Raw genomic sequence first — 20,801 nt, 5'->3', positions numbered from 1 at the left:
CACACACACATGCATGTTCACCATCAGATTGGTCACACCTCTGCCCCTTCTTCCTGGGCAAGATACCCAGCATGTATCTCATTCTTTTCATCCTCAGTGAGAACCTACTCACTTCATACCTGCTCTACTTGTCTCCACACTCACTCTTCTCCAATCCATCCTGTATGTGGTAATTGTCCTAAAGTTCCAACTTTGTGGATGGATTGGTGTGGTCAGAATTTTTAACTTATTATTGATTATTAATTTATTTAATGTATTAATTATAATAACATCTACATGCATCCATGTCTTCTGTTCAAAAAGTCTAAAAAATGAAGCCCAGAGTCCTTATCTTAGCACCAAAGGCCCTCCATGCTTAAGCTTACTTTCTAGTTTACCTCATTCTGTTCTGGGCAGGAAAGCTACAACAATGGCTCTCAACTTTTTTAGAAAATTTTTTTAATGTTTTTATTTATTTTTGAGACAGAGAGAGACAGAGCATGAGCAGGAGAGGGGCAGAGAGAGAGGGAGACACACAATCCGAACCAGGCTCCAGGCTCTGAGCTGTCAGCACAGAGCCCGATGCGGGTCTCGAACTCCTGGAATGTGAGATCATGACCTGAGCCGAAGTCGGGCGCTCAACCGACCGAGCCACCCCAGCTCTCAACATTTGTAAGTACTATGACTCTTTTCATCATGAAAAAAAATTGTAGACTCCTAGATTCCTACCCAAGAAATTTGTTATTTTAATATCCATTGCGAAAAATACAGTAATGGAAAGCCATTCAGTTGAGTAATGCTACTTACATAATTTTAACTTTTTAAAAGCCACAACATGTATATATATTTGAAGGCAAACACACACACACACACACACACACACACACACACACACACTGTGTTGTGGGTTGATTTGTGTTCCCCCAAAAATATGTTCAAGTGCTGTCTCTGGTACCTGGGAATGTGACCTTGTTTGGAAGTAAGACCTATGTAGATACTCCCAAATTTAGTTGAGGTTATGGTTGAATTACATAGGCCCTTAACCAAATATGACTGGTATAAGAAAAGGGAAAGACAGGCACCTGGGTGGCTCAGCCAGTTAAGCGTCTGACTCTTGATTTCGGCTCAAGTCATGATCTCATGATTCATGAGATCAAGCCCCCATGGAGATCTGCACTGAGAGCATGGAGCTCCCTTGAGATTCTCTCTCCCTGTGCCTACACCGGGTGCTTGTACATGCAATCTCTCTCAAAATAAATAAATAAACATAAAGGAAGGAAGGGAGGGAGGGAGGGAGGGAGGGAGGAAGGAAGGAAGGAAGGAAGGAAGGAAGGAAGGAAGGAAGGAAGAAGAAAGAAAGAAAAGGGGAAGTGATACACAGCTGAACAGGCACCCAGAAAGATGATGGTTTGAAGACAGACACAGGGAAGAAGTCCATGTGAAGACAGAGGCAGAGACTGAAGTTATGCTGCTCTAAGCCTAGGAAAGGTAAGGGTTCCCAGCAACCACCAGAAGCTAGGAAGAGGCAAGAAAAGACTTTTTTAAAAATTGACATATAGTTGATATACTATGTTATATTTGTTCAGGTGTACAACAAAGTGATTTGACCATTCTTTACATTACTCTGCTACCATGATAAGTGTAGTCACCATACAACATTATTACAATAGTATTGACTATATTCCTTATGCTGTACTTTTCATCTCCATGACTTATTTATGTTATAACTGGAAATTTGAATCTCGTAATCCCCTTCACCTATTTCACCCATTCCCACATCTACCTGCCCTCTGGCAACCACCAGTTTGTTCTCTGAATTTAAGTCTGTTGCTTTTGTTTGTTCCTTTGTCTTGTTTTATAGATTGCACATATAAGTAATATCAAATGATATTTGCCTTTCTCTGTTATGGAAGATATCAGTATGGAGATTCTTCAAAAAATTGAAAATAGAAATACCATATGACCTAGTAATTCCACTACTGGGTACTTACCTAAAGAAAATGAACACTAATTCAGAAAGATATATGCATCTCTGTGTTTATTGCAACATTATTTACAAAGCCAAGATATGGAAGCAATCCAAGTGTCCATTAATAGATGAATGGATAAAGAAAATGTGGTATCTATCTATCTATCTAATGGAATATTACTCAACCATAAAAAATGAAATCTTGCCATTTGTGACAACCTGGATGGACCTAGATGATATTATGCTAAGCGAAGTAAGTCGGACAGAGAAAGGAAAAATTCTTTTCTAGAACCTTCAGAAAAAGCATGGCCCTGTGGGTACCTTGATTTTGGACCTCTAGACTCCACAACTATGAAAGAATAAATTTCTGTTGTTTGAAGCCATCTAGTTTATGGCATTTTGTTACAGTAACTCTAGAAAACTAATATACATGCATGCAACGTACATGTGTCTGGTATTTGTTCTGTCCATAAACAATATCTGACGTGTATATAAGTAGGTATGGATCGCTTTCAATAAGTCTGAGGTCCCTTGGCTGGGAGACAGTGCTTCAGCCAAACTGAAATACTCTGTTCCCAGTTAATATATTGTGCTTTCCTATTTTGGTGCCTTACGAGTGTTCTTCCTTCTGTCTATAGCACTGTCCTCCTCACCCCTCCTATTAATTTCAATAGGAAATTTCAATAGGTGGCTTAAATGTCACCTTCAAGAATACATTCAAAATCCCACCTAGTTGAAAGTGATCTGAAATTTGTACCCATTTCCAGCATTTAAAAAATAAAAGATTCTGGCTTTTTTGTTGTTGTTTTCAAGTAGCATTGGTTGACAAATTTTCACTTAATAGTTTCCATTTCTCTCATTTTCCAAAAGTAAGCAATTCACATGACAATATATATAGTCACCTAAACTCCCTTCACTGAAAAAGTTTTTGGTAGAATATATGCACTTATTTTTATGCTAATTAACATTGAAAGTATGTTAAAGAATGGAGTTTATGGTTGATTATTGTTAATCACTATAGTTGTTATATACTATTCATCTGCTATCTGCCATGCACTTTTACATGTATTATGTCCATTTTTTAAAATTTTTTTAATGCTTATTCATTTTTGAGAGAGAGAGACAGAGCACAAGCAGGGGAGGGTCAGAGAGAGAGGGAAACACATAATCTGAAGTGGGCTCCAGGCTATCAGCACAGAACCCAATGGGGGCCTTGAACCAATGAACCATGAGATCATGACCTGAGCTGAAGTCAGAGTCTTAACTGACTGAGGCACCCAGGCTCCCCTAACATGTATTATTTCTAATCCTTACTATAGTCCTTCAAATAAAATATTGTTTTTCTCGTTTTTCAAATGAGGAAACTAATACGAAGAGAGATTGTCAGTTGTGCAAGATCATACTTTAAGTGATAAAATTGTGACTTGATCCCCCAAGTATACTGGCCAAGGCCTCAGGTGTATTCACAATCCTACATGCCCTACATTGGGACCTGGACTGAGGCCATTAGTTAATTTCTACCAAATTTACCAGATGAAAGATAATGAGACTGGGGAAGGTTATTTTAAAAGAACAAAATCATCACGTTTTTGCGTGTTTTGGTGAAAGCTATCCACCAAAAGATGAAGAGTCAATCTGTTTTTATATCTCAATGCCTATGAAGGTTAAAAAAAACTCCATTAGCCTTTCTGTTTCCTGGGGATCACTTTAATTCTAGACAAAAAATTACTTGGGATAAATAAATAGTTTTTAATTATATTCATTAAGATTAACCAAACTTAATTTCATAGTCCCATTAAATATATCACTCCTTATTATGCTTTTCTGGCAAAGGTTTTGTTATGTGTCTATTAATCTCTTAGTCCCTATTGAAAGTATTACTCTATGTCTATATGATTATAATAAGAAGCATATACTCTGGGTAGAAGCAGGAAAAGAATGCTATGAGGAAATGTCCAAGGACCCTTTGGAATGGTAATCTCATTAATACAATCTCTTCAAAGTAAGCGAGAGCATTTTTAGCAAACTTTAGCCCAACCAGGAGATGGTGTATAGAATCAATTTCAGCCTGGTACTGGTGCATAAAGCTTTGGATTAGAGGCTTTCTGTATTAGTGCCAGCAGCTATGGATTAACCAGTGGAAGAATGGCTTGAAACAACTACCTCATTGATCAATTAAGAGGTAGTACATGGAGACAATTTGAGATTTATGCTTTGATTTCCTGGGGCTGTGGGTTATTTATCTCTTTTCACTTCTTCCTGAGAGTTTAATTTTAAACATTTTGAGACATACGTTATATACGGCCTCTTTGTTGTTAATGTGAAAACAGTTCCTAAATCACATAATCATAGGGTTAAAGGATATCTTAAGTGATCAAGATGCTCAATCACATCTAGTATTTGAGTGTGTGTTAAATATCCATGAATGTGTATATTAAACTTATTTCTGTTTGGCTAATCTAAGTTTCTGAGAAGTAGATGGAATGTCATACGTTGGCCACAGCTTTATCCCTAGAGTCTTTGTTTATATTAAAACAAATTCAACCTGATTTATTTTGCAATCGCAAGAAGATATTTCAGGGCTAGTCACATTCAGTAAGCACATTAAGATCATGGCCACATGATTTGCCCTCGTAATTCATATCATAGTGTTTTCTTTCATAAACACAACCGAGCTCACATGGTTACCTTATAAAATATGGCATTTCTCCCAAACACTGTTTATTGTTTTACTGTTCCCATTCTAATCCCAAGTAATCCCTTGAAGTATGGTATAATGGCTAGAGGAATGGTTTTGAAATCGGACAGATTGGGTTCAAATCCAGACAAATTGCCTTTGAACCTGTTTCTGCGCCTGTAAAATCTAACTGTCCCAAATGTATTGCTTGGAAGATTTAAAGAGATGAATCATATAAAGCACTTAAACCACGTCTGCAATAAGTACTCAATTGATAATAGAAGTTGTGCTTATATGTTAACACAAAAAGGCTTAGTAGAATTTTGTGAGTTTTCAAGTTATATAATTAAGTACACTAATAGCCACTTGTATCTCTTTATTCATTGACCTGACTTTCCTTTCTTAAAAGAGCAAATAGGAGGGTATTTTCTTCTTTCATTTTTTTAATATAAATAACTATATATAGTATATATACTATGTTTTTAAGGCCCTTAACTATTTACTTTTCTATCTCAAACTTAAGTCTCTTACCTCTGTTAAGTACATAAAACCAAATTAGCTATATACATTTTCTTTGTTTTTCACTAGTCATAACAAGAGAAGACATATTATGAAATAGGAATTTTTTTCTGAGGCTTTCTAAAAATAAAAAAAGCCAAAAGAATAAGCAAATAATAATTACAAAATAATCTTTTATAATTTATTAACCCACAGAAGTAAACAGCCTACCAAAATGTACCTGAGGTTTTAAACTAGACTTTTCTGTTGTTTCAAGATCCGACTTTCTCTGCCTTTCATTTTTATCAAATTTTTGCGTAATTGCTTTTTTTTTTTTGTAAATAAAGTTTAGTACTTTAAATTCCTGCCAAGACAAGGAGAGTTTTTCCTTTTATTTTTAAAAAGAAACAGTAGGACTTCATGGGGTTAACTTTTCCAAATAATTTCTTAGGTGCATCAGCCCTTCGCATCAAGTTGTTTTCTGTAAGTGTTGTGTACCTGCTTTCCCAAAAACTTTGTGCCTCTCAGTTCATGGGAGATTTTATAGGCTGTTGGGTTAATTGACTATTGATTTAATATACCTGTATATTTACTGAATTCTGGCCATTCCATCACGTGTTCCTGGTAATTGGGGTTTTGAGTACTAGTTTCCCAGGTGCGGTATCATTTAGATGGTTGTTATCTATAAACTGAAATAATAACCACGACATGTCAACATAGATGTGGATCTACCCATTAAAAACAGGTTGGGTATTGGTGGCTGCAAAAATTTTTTGCATTGGTTGTTGGCATATAAGCAAATAAATGGACATGTGCAAAAATGTGCAGAACCCAGATTACCTGGTTTCTAATGATGAATAGGTATTAATCCAAATGTATCTATTTATATATTAATGGCTTTTTTCCAAATTGGCCAACTTTTTCAGAACAATTGTACCTTAAAAATTGCATGAATTTGCAGTCATTCTTGGAGTTGGCATTATGCTTCTTGTAATTTCTGTAGATTACTAATATATTTTGATTTTATAGAGCTTTTGGTGTTTTTTTACCCTCATTTAGAAATACACATAACAGTAAATAATATATCACAGTTGGTCAACAGTTCACTAATTGCTTTATTCTTCAAAGCATGCAGGGAAAGTATACCAGCAAAAACTCATGTGAAGATTTATAATATACAGGAATATTATGGCTATGTTTGGAAAGATAATATTTCTTTAAAATTTGTATTTTGTTTTCATTTTTTTTCCTTTTGCAATGAACTTTCATTTGGAGAATTTTCACTCATGATTTTTATGCTTTTCTTTCTTATATTTTGCTAATACCAAGAAATGGTGATCCATTGTGTCATATTTTAAATTAATATGTACAAAACAAGAAATATTTAATTAAGGTCATTAATTTTCCATATTTTATTCATATCTATAACTAAGAAGAAATAGAACTCTTTTTGTTACATCAACTTCACAAATAATAAAAATAATCACAAGAACAACAAAATATTTTTATTGAATCTTTCCCTGTGCCTGTGCTTTTAGCTATCATGCCATACGCACTCATATAAACCTTGTAAGTAATTGTAATTTAGACACATAGCATTTACTCATCTGTATTATGGCATTCCCTGTTATCCAGGAAGATTACTATCCCTGGTGCTGAAACTGCTCTGTGTAGTCCTTGTGGTTGAACAAAGAAACAGTTTCTCCTAGTCATACCTTTTAATTGAAATTATGAGGGATAAATGTTAATACCTTAACAAAATATTAGATTTCACACATTAGCATCTTGATTAATGATTAAGAGACTAATATTTAATATTCTACTTATTCTTGCTATCTTTATTATTGGAAAATTTTGCCTAGAAGATAATTAACAGTACACAGTACATTGAGAAGTCTATAAATGTTCCTGATATCAAAACATATTACTACCCACCAAAAAGTTGACCTTGTTCATGTTAACTAGCATTTGACTTAATGTGTCAGGATTAAAGGATTTGTTTTAAAAATAAATATGTGCAATCAAATTCCCTGTAATAGCCCACTTGATTACAGGTAGTTAGCACTTATTCAATGCTTATAATAAATAGAATTGTGGTGAAATGGGCTTCCTCTGAGAGAATTGTTTTGCTGATTCTGAGTAGGGGTCAGGAGTTGGCTTTGCCTTTATATATTTCCATAAATAGAAGTATATCAAGTTTTAGTGTAATTCCTCCTCAGATAGGTAAACCCAGAGTAAACACTAGTCATTGACACAGCAAGAATAGAACATTATAGATCTAGTGAGACCCTATCTTGGTCAGGCAGTTCCATCTGTATTTATACACCCATATGGGGACTTTGGGAGCCAAGGGACCTTTTACTGGGATGTACAGCAGCTAAAATTTGGACACCAAATTTTTCATTCTTGACTAATAAAATCATAAATGTAATCTAATTTCTGTGTGTATTCTCTTTTTGTGAATTTGTACCTTACCTAAGAAGTATTGTGTGTAGGGGGAGGTGTAATATGTAAGTTGAATGTGAATGATATTAAACCAGTTATTAGTTTTATCTGATAAAATGTTAATTTAGGTGTTTTTTCTATCACTAAATTACTTGATAACAGGAATTTTCTTTTTTAACTTCAAACCTCAAGCACAATTTTCTAGGTCACTCTTTAAAATAGAATAGTTTTTAAAGGGGCTCCTAGGTGGCTTAGTCGGTTAAGCATCCGACTTTGGCTCAGGTCATGATCTCACAGTTTGTGTGTTTTGTTGTTTTTTTTTTTAATTTTTTTTCAACGTTTATTTATTTTTGGGACAGAGAGAGACAGAGCATGAACGGGGGAGGGGCAGAGAGAGAGGGAGACACAGAATCGGAAACAGGCTCCAGGCTCTGAGCCATCAGCCCAGAGCCTGACGCGGGGCTCGAACTCACGGACCGCGAGATCATGACCTGGCTGAAGTCGGACGCTTAACCGACTGCGCCACCCAGGCGCCCCTCACAGTTTGTGTGTTTGAGCCCCGCGTCGGGCTCTGTGCTGACAGCTCAGAGCCTGGAGCCTGCTTCGGATTCTGTGTCTCGCTTTCTCTGCCCCTCCCCTGCTCACACTCTGTCTCTCTGTGTCTCAAAAATAAATAAAACATTAAAAAAATTTTTTAAATAGAATAGTATCTGTATTTTATAACTGAGTAGATTGATTTCTTTAAATGTTTCAAGACATGAGGTGCTTTGCTATATAAGCACCTTTTTTAAAAAATATAACTTATTGTCAAGTTGGCTAACATATGGTGTATAAGCACCTTTCTTTAAAGTTCCTTCTCCTGTATTCCCTGTCTCTGTGATTGGCACCACCAACCCTCTAGACTGCTTCTATTCTCTGTTAATCAGGTCCTACAGAGACTACTTCCTAAGTATTTTTTAGGCCTGTCCTTCCTCTGCATCACCACTAAGTTCAAGTTCAGATCCTTATAGTATCTACCCTGGATTATTGCATTAATTAGAGAGTCAGCCTCCTTGACTCAGGTCTCATTTCTTCTGATCTGTTTTCCACACTGACATCACAAAATATATTTTTAAATAAACTAGAGCCAGTTTTGTATAAGACAAATACATACACAAACACATGCTTTAAATCCTGAATGATGATCCCAATTATATATAATAAGAGGCACTTCATGATCTGGTCTTGACCTTTCAACTCAAACTTGTCTCCTGTCACTATTTCCCTTGCACATTATATTCCAGCTACTTCAGAATATGTAATATTCATGGAGCTCTCCCTAGGGTTCAGCCACTGTGTGAAGTACTTTACATATATTTTGTCATTTAATCCTCAACTTTAGTTGGAAGGTCCTATCATTATCCATATTTTATAGGTAAGAAAAGAGAAGTTAGAAACTTGCCCAAGTTATACACCTAAGTAGTGTAGCAGCTGAGATTTGATTCTACACAGCCTGCCTCTAGAATGTACAGTGACTTTTCTATACTAAAGTACTTGCAGTTTCCTAAACCTGATATTTATCATAGGCCTCTATATCTATCACATGCTCCTCCCATTATCTGGAAAGCCTTTCACAACTGTGTCTACCCGTAGGGCTCATGATTATCCCACAAGACTTGACTCCAGCTGTCCCATTTCCATAGAAGTTTCTCGGTCTCCTTCAGCAGAGTTAAAGCCTTGGCACCTGTGGCACCTTCAGAGCTCGAGGAGGTCACTGGATGCAGTGGATAGAATGCACCTGTGATGTGAGACAAGCCTGATTTGGATTTATGGCTCTGGTGCATATTGGCTTTGTGCCTTTGAGAGTGTCACATCATCGCTCTGAATTTTAGTTTCTTTTGGAATTAGTAATACTTTTTTCAGGGAGGTAAAGGATTCAATGAGTTAATTTAATGAATCACATCAACCACAATACCTAGGACATAACAAACATTCATTAGGTTTCTCACCTCGCTCCTTCCACTACAGCCCTTGAACGTGGATGGAAATTGTTCATCTCCTTACTTGCCTGAAAACCACTTCTTCATTTGTGGCTCTACAGTGCCCTGTAGGCACTTGTGAAAAGTGTGATGTGAATGAATGAGCAACTGAATGTTTGATACCTAATGGCATGATTTGCATTTTGTGGCCTGCAAATTAGTAAAATAGCAACAACTGGCAAAGAAAAAAAACTCCAGCTATATACCTTTTGCTTTCTTCACACAGTATCTAAAACCTTTGGCTCCTAATGAAAACAAATTATAACCAAATGATCTCTTTGAATGTGACTCAGATTTTATGTAAATAAAACAAGTGATGACAGACAAATGTAACATTAAAATACTAGGTAACTAAAAAAAATCAGTTCATAATCTCATAGTCTTGGGGTGAAGAGAATGTGTATTTATCAATACGTAGATATATATTGTGCATATATATATGTATATATATATATCTTCAAATAAGTAGAAGCTTCTGCTTTTCTGGGGCTATTCATTGTTTCATTTTTTAAAATATCTGGTACTATCTGATATATTGGATGTGGGTATTTATGATCAGGAGAAACAACATTCCAGGGACGGCTCCCCAGAATTTTGAATTATGAGATATGAAAGTAGAAGTAAAAGAAGGCAACCGAGGTGGAGTGTTTGAGAATGCTGTGTATTACTACTTCTTGGGTCAACTTCCACCCTCCCTTTTATAGAATTGTTTATTACGCATTTCAAGCTCTATGCAGTTGTGGGCTCTTGAAACCAAAGTATCTAATATTAGAAGATGCCACAGTTGAAAAAACATGGAAGGTCAGTCTAAACGTGTGAACAAGTTAGAGGTCCACAAAATTAGAGATCATTATCATGCGACAGGTTTTAAATGATCATGATTTCTAGAAATAATTTCATGTAAATTACCTATGTAAATACATTTAAATGTGAATGATTTGGTAAATGAATAGCAGGTCCTCTGAATAACCCAATATGTAAGTACTTACTAAGAGCATGGGTTCAAGGAGCAAAATTCTTATGAAGCTTCTGCTCGTGGTTTATTCAATAAGATTCTTCTATTCTGTTTTCTGAAACTATCCATTACATTCTCATTATAAAGCTTGTACTAAATTAAAAAAAAATAAAGGCCTCTTCTTTTTAGTTTTCCTGCAGTCCCTGTTCTCCAGGGTGGGGAGGTTAAAAATAGTCAGAAAATCCCACTTTTATGTCTATACCATTTGGGTGCAGGGCCAAAACAGGCTGTGAGGCATTGAACCTAAGCTCTCTTCTGCTGGTAAATCCCATTGTCCTTCCTCAGTTACACGCAATGGCAAAAAATAGAAGATGAGATAGTATGTACCCGAGTAACTCTTTAAGTATGTAAAATATCATTAAGTTAGCATTAGAATTGCACAGTATCTACTAACACAGAAATGTGCAACCTCAGTTCTCAAGGAATTTGTTATATTAGGTCAGCCCCATATATAATTTGTTTATCATGAGGGCTGAACCTTGTGTAAGGGATATGTACAGCTTGAGGGGTTCATTTTGGCTAGATAACTGAGAGACACTAAATTCAATAGAAGGAATTTGTGAAATAGCTTTTCTTAAAGATGTTTAAATGAAAGTTATCCATATCTTAAATGCACATCTGCTTAGAGACAGAGGGAAGAACTAAATAACATTTAAGGATGGTGCACTTTTTCTATTCAGTTATTAGGAAAGCATTTTGAAAATCAAGTCAAATCCAGATCTTCCTATCCTGCTGATCAAAGATCAGGGACACATGAATGGAATGGAAAACATTCTCTAGTTTTGTTTGTTTGTTCTCTAGTGTTTTTTTCTTTAATGTTCCAACTCACATTATTGTAAGTTTAAATGAAAATTAAATGTAATTTTCAATATCCGAGTAGCTGAGTGTGATTAACTAGTAGTTACTCTCCCCACCTCATCCTCCTCCCTAAATTCTGGCTACCCAGCCTCCTTGAAGCTTCTTAATAGCCATGTGACCAAGGTTGATGACTGGTATGTGTCAATGAAGTGGGTCCTTTCCCTCTTTCCTCTGGTTAGCACATAGACATGGTGGTGAGCTCTTTCATATCACTGGCGTCACACTAATGGGAAAAACAGAACAAAAGGAGTCTGAGTATTGACAACCATGTGAAGCTGCACTGCCTTACCAGCTTGTTTTATTATATAACAAGGAAATAGTCTCTTTTTCTTATTTAAATAACTTCTTTTGAACCTCTTTCTTAGCTGCCAGACCTGTATCATAACTAATACAGAACTAGGTACTTGGAAGAGGGAATGAACAGAACAGAATCTGAAATGTATGGCATTAGCTTAGAGTGCCCCAGCAGGCAACAGTGACACAACTGGTGAGTCTAGCTAAGTCATGGGAAAATAGTTGCTAAAACTATTGCCTGTGACATCATAGAAGACAGACCACACGCCACCTGAGCCTATAACTCCAAAGAAAGTGGGTACACAGTGCCTGGGTGGCTCACCAGGTTAAGCGTCTGACTCTTGGTCTCAGCTCAGGTCATGATCTCAGGTCTTGTGGGTTCGAGCCGCACATCGGGGTCTGCACTGGCAGCGTGGAGCCTGCTTGGGATTCTGTCTCTTCCCCTCTCTCTCTGCCTCTCCCTGCTTGTGTGCTGTCTCTGTCTCCCTCAAAATAAATAAATAGGCTTCTAATTTTTTTTAAAAGAAAGTGGATAAAGCCATTCCAGATCTTTGATGTAAGCTGGCTGCTTCTTGCTGCTTTCAGCAAAACCTTTAAAAGAGAGATGAACTCTGGCAACAGCTGGTCAACCTGAAGCAGAGCAGGAAAGGATCACAAGTGCCAAGAAGACTCTCTGCCCATGGTTTGCCATCCAAGTTGACTGAAAAGTCTGGAAGGAGCCTAGCATCCTGTCAACACTTCTGTACACTGAAGTAGCTATTAAAGGTGGCTCAAACTTAGCAGAAGATAAAATTGTGGCCCCAAGCCATGGTGGCCCAACAGTGAGACCCAACTCAGGACTTAAAAATTAGATTAAGGGTTTGGTCTTCATACCCAAGACAATTTTTTCATCTGGCCTCAAGCTGCTGCTTTTAAATCGGGAGGTAAAGCAAGAGGGGGACAGAAACCAAAGCCCAGTAAATGAGAGTCAGGGAGTTCTCAGGCTTAAAAATCTTACCTAAGATCTTTGGTTTGGTCAACTTGCTTACAAAACTGAAAAAAAGCAAATATATTGGGAGTCTGATATAGTTTTGAGAGAATTATATTGCCCAAGAAATGCCTTTAAAACCTGTACTGATAGTTAGATCCCTAAAGGAAACCCTGGACTCAACTTGCACTCTCAGGAAGCAGCTACAAAAGCTTTGCACTCCCACCCCCCTTTCCCATCTACTCCCTGTGCCTATTCGGCTGTAGCCATGATGGATAGCGAACTCTGAAAGTCCATTACAATGGTTTTACTCTGAAAGTAAAACCAGGAACCACAGAGGGTAGGAGATGAGCAGGTTCCTCCAGAGAACAGAACCTGAGATGGAACAAGGAACTCTACTACATTTCCAGAGCAAGAAGTTAAAGAAGTTGATAATTTCAAGAATTTTATAATTAATAAAAACCAGAGGTGTTTGTACATCTCCAGGTCTTTCCTTTCCAAAAGGGAGTTATTACAAATACCCTATTCATACTATGTGATTATTTTATATGGTTGAATATGGAGGAAAGATGATCATTTGTTGTTCATGAAGAGCCACCTCTGGACTTTATAAAGAGACTGCATATCACTGTGGAAAGTATATATGTATCTTATGTTTAGGTAGAAGGGTGGGTTTGGATTTTTGAGTGGCGAAAGAGGTGTTGTGACAGTTAAGTGTCAATATCTGTTTTCCCCCTTTTTTAGAGTAATGGAACCCTGGTTTTTAGGTGGGTTCCTGGACATACAGAGCAATTATACTTCTTAGACTCTTCTCAATCACTATGCCAAGAACCTACTAGCCAATTAAATGCGAGCAGAAGTGAAGCATTCCACTTCTAAGATTTGACATAAAAGCATGCATGCCGCTCCCACTGGTTAATGGGTATACCAGTGACCCATCATAAGCCATGCAATGAGGGTTAACACCCTACTCACAGAGAAACAATAAGAAACTTGGTTCTCCGATGGTTTTGTTATGGAACAAAACCACAAAACCAGCTTGAATTCTTAAATGAAAAAAAAAACCTTCCATTTTGAGAACTTACTGTTAATTTAAACATTTAACATATTAGCCAAAGCTAATCTTAACTAATATGACTGGCTTAATTAGGCATCCTTTAAAAGTGAAAAAAAGTCACTGGGAAGAATCTCTCACAAAGTAGAGATCTCTCATACCAAGCTTCCCATTACTTTTCTGGAGGAAGTACTATTCTGGACTAAGGGTAAAACTAAGAAATTGAGAACATATAATAATTTACTTCCAGCTTACAAGTTCATCTGGCAAAAAATGACTTTTTTTTTCAAAGGAATATCTATTCTTGGATATCCACCCTAAGCGGTGTTAAAAATGAGAATAGGGCAGGAGAGAAGAAGCAGAGTAGTGTCACATGAAAAGACTATTCCTGAGAATACCGCTGATATTAGAGATTGTATATTTGTAGTAGCATCAGTTTCATGGCTGCTGGATGTTCTCCAGCAGTATTCAGCAGCATGGGTATAGGAAGAGAAACATTGACAATACTACTGATGCAAGATGAGGATGCTTCCAGGCATTCACGTCAGACGACAAAGTTAAAGATATTAGCTTCAGCGTGGTTGTATCAGGTGTTGTATCATAATATCATATGATTTAGTCAAATAATAAAGTTAAGACAGGAACAGTTGATAAATTTGGAAAATAGGAAAAAGGTCGAGATCACTCTCAGCTCAGAGAGCCAGTTAAATAGAAGTAAGGAATAAGATATTTTGAGGAATCAAAATAAGAATCAGAATAAGGATATTAAAGCTTATGAATTTTGATATGCAGCAGTTGGGGTGATAAAAATGTCTAGGACACAGGAGGTTGGAGGCAGAATTCAAAAAGTACAGATTGTCAAAGCTTAGGGAATCAAGGACATATAAGGTTAGATGTTAAATGAGTTAACCACATGAGCAAAGAAGGGAAGGCAAGTAAGACGATGATGGGACTTAGGAAGAGAGGACGTTCTGGAAATTAGTGTGGTGGTGGTTGTTAGAAGATGACATAGCTAGATGGAAAGATCCCCAAAGCAGAAGTCTTTGTACAAGGGTGAGGAGCAATGATTTGAAATGATCTGGAAGAGGCAATGTTGAACTAAAGCATGCAAGCCCATTTTTAAATTCTGTGATAACCTAGCTTTTGGAGAAATGACCAGCCTTCACTTGAGGCCATTTCAAGGGAAGCAATGTGTCCATAGAGGAAATTGAATTTTAATTAAAACAAAGAAATGGAATGAATGTCCTGTAAAGAGGTTTTCAGAAGCCACAGTGGAAAGGTTTTGGAAGGAAGGAAGCTTGATTCAGTAGTGAGGCACAGAGAGGTGTGCGGATGAGAAAATGTAGAGGATTAGTAGCTAGCAGTTTCCAAAAAAACTGAACAAAATGATTTTGTAGTTGCCTATTGTCTTCCCTGATGCTTCTGAGGGAGATGTAACTAAAGAACCTCCAAAGAAATAATTATCGAGCCTCCAAAGTAACACTGGTCTCTATCTGTAGGGTACAGAGTAAGTTCTTTTCTAAGACCCCCTCCTGCAAGAATTAATTATTTGACTTAAAGATAGGAGACTGAATGTAAATAACAGCAAAATTTTCTCTGATGTTATTCTAAAAACTAAAATCGTGTCACTTTGTAATTAAAGTAGCATCTTTCCAACAGAGAATACTGACCCAATGTCAATTTTATGGCTAGTTTTAAAATTCAGATACAACTTTCCATATCACTTAATTGTGCCTCTTTCAGTGAAAATATAGTGCTGCCTTCAGGGAGCACACCTCCCAAGAGATGACGAAAATCTATGAGAAATCCGATGTCTATTTGTTAGTAAAGACGTGAAGTTTGATGGGTCTTTTGGGACTATACCACTAGTCAAAGATTCTAAAGCAAAATTAAGTGGAGCATAGATGCCAAAAATCTCAAGAGATCCTTGAAGGATGAAATGTGGAAGACGGAAACCAATTTTGAGAACTGCTACTGGTATAGACCTGACCCTCCAGAAGAAGATGGCAATGGAATAGCATTCACACACACACACACACACACACACACACACGCACGACAGAAAATAATATTAGTCCCTACTGGCCAAAAGAATACGAGGGGCACCTGGGTGTCTCAGCTGAGCGTCTGTCTCTTGGTTTTGTCTGAGGTCATGATCTCACAATTCATGAGACAGAGCCCCATGTCAGGCTCTGCGCTGTCAGTGTGGAGCCTGCTTGGGATTCTCTCTCTTCCCGTTTCTCTCTGTCTCTCCCCCACTTACGTGCTCTGTCTCTCTCTTGAGATGAATAAATTAACTTAAAAAAAAGAACATGGAAAGATGTTGAAGAAAGGACCTTTAAACATGTGCAAATGAATAAAATGAATGAATGCCATGTGAAAAGAGATATCCTTTCAGTACTTTTAAAAATCAATCTCTAACAGCTGATGCCATGATTGGGAAACCCTTTGATGAGGACTAATTTCAAAATTATTATTTAAAAAGGTAAATCTTTCTTTAATAATGCAAATTAGGAGAAATATTTATCATTTTTAAGTCTCCTATTAAATATTTGGATCTACTTGTGAATATGTATTCGTGATCTGAGATGCTGTGTTTTAGGCCCCCCGTCATCCTAATGATCTCAGCCTCCCAACCTGCTGTGGCCACAATGCACATGTACTCATAGTGTCTCCTCTTAGAATCCAGGACTCCTTGGAGTCCTCTTTTTCTCATTCACAGGTAATAAACTATAGCCCTCTTTTGTTAGAATCATTAAAGAAGAAATATTACTTACTTAAAGTAAAAGACCAACTTAAAGGTAATCCTTTTGTCACAGTAAATGGGCTCACCCTAGCAACTCTAAAGTATTGAGAAATTTAACACAGTTTAAAAGTGGGTAACACAGTTTGAGTCCAGACTTAACTAGGCAATTTACAAACTGTGCAGTCAGGGTGTTACAGAGTCTTGGTCACATCTTTCTGCAGGCAGCAGCATGGTACTGCATATGGTTCTTTCAGATGTTCTGTGTCTTTTCCTGTTATTGTAGAGGTGATATGTGAACTGTACGAATGGCATACCTGGTTTTTTGTTCAGATTCATGGGCGGCACTAAGTAAGATAAAATCTTTAACAAAGAGATCCTAGAAAGAATCCAGCCCATCATCACTGAAGTTGTAATCAAAGCAACTCAGCTGTGAAAATTAAGGACAGCGGGATTTTTGAGTTTTTGCCTTGGGATTTGCTAAAGTGAGAAAACCGCAGGTAGAGGAAAAAATGAAACCACCAAGACATGGTAACTTACCACATTAGTCTGTATTTCTGAACGTGCAAATCCAAATTAGAGTAAATCCAGTGTTTTTGCAAACGCTTATTGCAACCTCTTCTCTGTCCCTTGGCAGTGACCTGTTCCATGCGTTCAGTCAACAAATATGTATTGGGGGCCTACTTGTTCCAGGCACTGAACAAGAGTCTAGTGGTGCCTAAGACAGAGTTCTCCACTCTCATGGACCTAACAGTCTACGGGAGCAGAGAATTAGCAAATAAATATATCAGACAGTGATATGTACGGTGAAGAAAGTGAAGCACGATGACAAGCTAGGGGGGTTTCTGGCTGAGTTGACATTCCTGTGTTGGAGTATCTCTCTAAGGAGATCACATGAAAATCAAGAATACCAATGGGAAGAACTGTCACAACACACGAGGCAGAGGGAACGGTTAGTGCCATGATCTAAAACGGGAGTCAGTTTTGCTTGTTCAAGAAACTAAAAAAAGACCAGTGACTAGAGAGGACTGACTAGTTACTAACATACCTGTTGCCTGAGGTCTCACATATATTACCAAATTTCCCAGAACCATCTCAACCATGTAACAAAATATTAATTAATTTTATTTCAGTAAGTATTATTTAGATTGTGCAAAGTATTGTAGATATAAAGATGCATACATCATGACCCAGGACTTTATGTAACATGAAAAAAATTAGGAACAAAAAATCTGATAAATGCTTTGTCAGAAATGGTATAAAGCGTGTTGGGAACAATTACATGGAATCCTGCTTATATGAGTGAGTAAAGGCAAACCTTTGAGTTGGGCCTTGAAGAATAAATAGGTTCCTGTTAGACAAGGAAATACATGGTGTAGACTTCTTTACTGAGTACCTGACCCATATACCAATGGCCTCCTGGACATCTTCATCTGGATATACCACCTCACCCAGATTTAACATGCTACCAGAAACAATTTTTCTTACCCCAAACATGCTCCGCATCCTATCTGTTGCATTTTAGTGCAGAGTTCCCTCCTCATATCTGGTAATCAGCTTGACTACCTTCTCTTCCCAGTTTCCATATCTGCTTTGTAACCAATATTGCCAATTCGACCCCTAGATGATCAAACTTTCTCTTCTTCACTATACCTATACCTCATAGTTTTTCATACGGATTCTTCTTTTTTCCAGAATGCATCTCACACCTCCAAGCCAAATTTGTTGATATAATTGTTGATAAATTTGTTGATATAGGTACCCTATAACACTATTTATGACCACCTTTTGCCAAAAAAGCACATGAAGGCTTAAGGTATAGAGTGTGAACGTTCTTCCATCCACCTTTCAAGGCTTGTTTCTACCAACCCTCTTTTTGGTTCTCTATCTCTGGGAAGGAAGAAAGAAAATGAAGTCTCAAGAGACAAAAGTCATTCTTTAGATCATAGATTTCTACTGAGCAGAATTGCAACAGCATTAGGAAGCTTTACACTCAGAATTAGGAATTTCAGCCTTGTTCACCGTCTTGTACATTCTGTTTCTTGCATCTCTCTCTAGGACATAGACTGGATGGGACCTGTGTCTAGGCACTAAAAGACTCAGATTTCTTTCTTTTGTCATTTCTGATTCTTTGTACATTTATCTCTGGCTGACGAATGAGACCAAGGTAATAAATTAAACTAAAACTTATCCTAGCTACAGAGCCAATATCCTTTCTTCTTTCACTTTCTTCCTCTATTCAGCCACTAGGAAAGTTACATCTCTGTATGGGAGCAGAATAGGAGTAGAAGTCTCAGCACAGGCCAGCTCATATATACCTTAGTCTTTCATCTGAGCTTGTAATAAAAACTCTCGTTGATATATTAGGCATTTATTTGTTCAGCCATTTATGATGTGATATTTTGGTCCCCATTTTGCTATGGTTCTTTCTGTGTAGCACACTTCCTGTGACTTTATTGGGTGGGGGGGAGCAGGGAGGGAACCGGTTGACGATGGATAAAGACAATTTGCAAAATGCCTGTGAAGCCCTTGTGGTGGAAAACAGCATTATTGCCGGACAGGGAGTGATTAATTGGGGATCTAAGTCTGAATTTCTGCCTTCCTGGACCAAGCAATAAATCTATTATTATAGCAACAAGCTCCTCTCAATTCCTCATTAAAAAAAAAAAAATACACAAGGCATGATGCTAGACTGCTAAGGGGAATCATTTTGGTCCACTCTGCTGAAGTGCTTGGGCCTGTTTAATACGCTTACAAATAAAAACATCAAGAGAAGCAATATTTCTCCATGAAGTGGACTATTAGCATTTTATATGAGAAAACGACTCTGTCAGAATATCCCCCAAATTGTAGAACTTTTAGCATTCCTGCCCCTGCCCCTCAAATGCTGGTGGCACCCTGCAATCCTGTGACAATACAAACCACTACTCATTTCCATTTCCAGATACCTTCTGTGGGGGTACTACCACCCCAGCATTGAGAACTACCAAAAGGAGGGAAGTAATCATGAACCTACTTCAGATTTAGGTTATATTGGAAACATCATGTTAGATGAGAAATAGATACCAGGGTATGAAGTCAAATAAATTATCGAATAAAAAATTAAGTCTAGAAACACAAAGGAAAGCAGAGTCAACCAGACCAATTTTAGGAAGATCAGAAGTCAATGAAGAGAGGTAAGAAAGATTTATAGGCCCAAAAAGAGTGAGGTAAGATGAACTAATTACTAACACTAAAGAGAAATGAAGCATCGTAAATGTCCCAGTGCTTTTCCTCTTCAATCTGACCCAGATTCATAGGTGAACCCTGCTTGCTGTACACTAGTTTCCCCTGAGGGGGTTCCCAAGTATTTTGCAAATAGTCTGTTTCCTGAAAGACCTGTATTTTTTTATCCTCCACCTCCTGAATCTGAAAGAGGTAGATGAGAATAAAGCAATGCATCTAGATTTATGGCTTATCACTAAGATAGTGATGGTCGATCTGATGTAGAAACACATAAAGGTAGGAATAAAAAAAGTCATTCAGGTTGATTAGAATTTCAAGACTTTATGTTAACTACTCACAGCTTCTTTTCTTTTTATTGAAGTATAATGGGCATACAACACCCTATTTGTTTCAGTGTAAATCATAGTGACCTGGTATTTTTACACATAACGAAGTGATCCCAAGTCTAGTCACTATCTTCACCATATGAAGTTATTACAATATTATTGACTATATTCCCTATGCCACGTACATTACATCCCCATGACTTACTTATTTTATAACTGAAAGTTTGTACCTCCTAATGTCCTTCATCTATGTCACTTGTGCCTGTCTGGTAATCAACAGTTTGTTTCCTGTATCTATTAGTATATTTCTGTTTTGTTTTTTAGATTCCTCATATAAGTGAAACAGTATAGCATGTCTTTCTCTGTCTGACTTCTTTCACTTACTCTAATACCCTGTGGGTCCATCCATATGGCCCAAAGTGGCAAGATTTCATATTTGATGGCTAATTCACATTCCGTTATACACACACACACACACACACACACACACTCATATACACACATACACACACACACATATATGCCATATCTTTATCCATTCATCTATCAGTGGACACATAGACTTCTTTCATATCTTGGCTATTGCAATTAATGCTGCAATGAACATAAGGGTGCATTTATCTTTTTGAATTGGTGTTTTCATTTTCTTCAGGTAAATAACCAGAAGTGAAATTGTTGGACCATATGGTAGTTTTATTTTTAATCTTTTAAGGAACTTCCATACTATTTTTCA

General features: G+C 37.2%; 1 long non-coding RNA gene across 7 annotated transcripts in view; it reads left to right on the top strand.

The window, feature by feature from the left end:
• Positions 1-20,801, top strand: part of LOC106973852 (uncharacterized) — an 89,895-nt gene that overhangs the window by 5,071 nt on the left and 64,023 nt on the right. For all 7 annotated transcript variants that reach the window (XR_008295023.1, XR_008295025.1, XR_008295021.1 and 4 more), the window contains one exon: positions 467-651. This is a non-coding gene — a long non-coding RNA (uncharacterized LOC106973852). The remainder of the gene's footprint in view (positions 1-466; positions 652-20,801) is intronic.

Source organism: Acinonyx jubatus, chromosome A1, assembly GCF_027475565.1.
Source record: "Acinonyx jubatus isolate Ajub_Pintada_27869175 chromosome A1, VMU_Ajub_asm_v1.0, whole genome shotgun sequence".
NCBI lineage: Eukaryota > Metazoa > Chordata > Mammalia > Carnivora > Felidae > Acinonyx > Acinonyx jubatus.
This window is presented reverse-complemented; position numbering and strand designations above follow the sequence as displayed.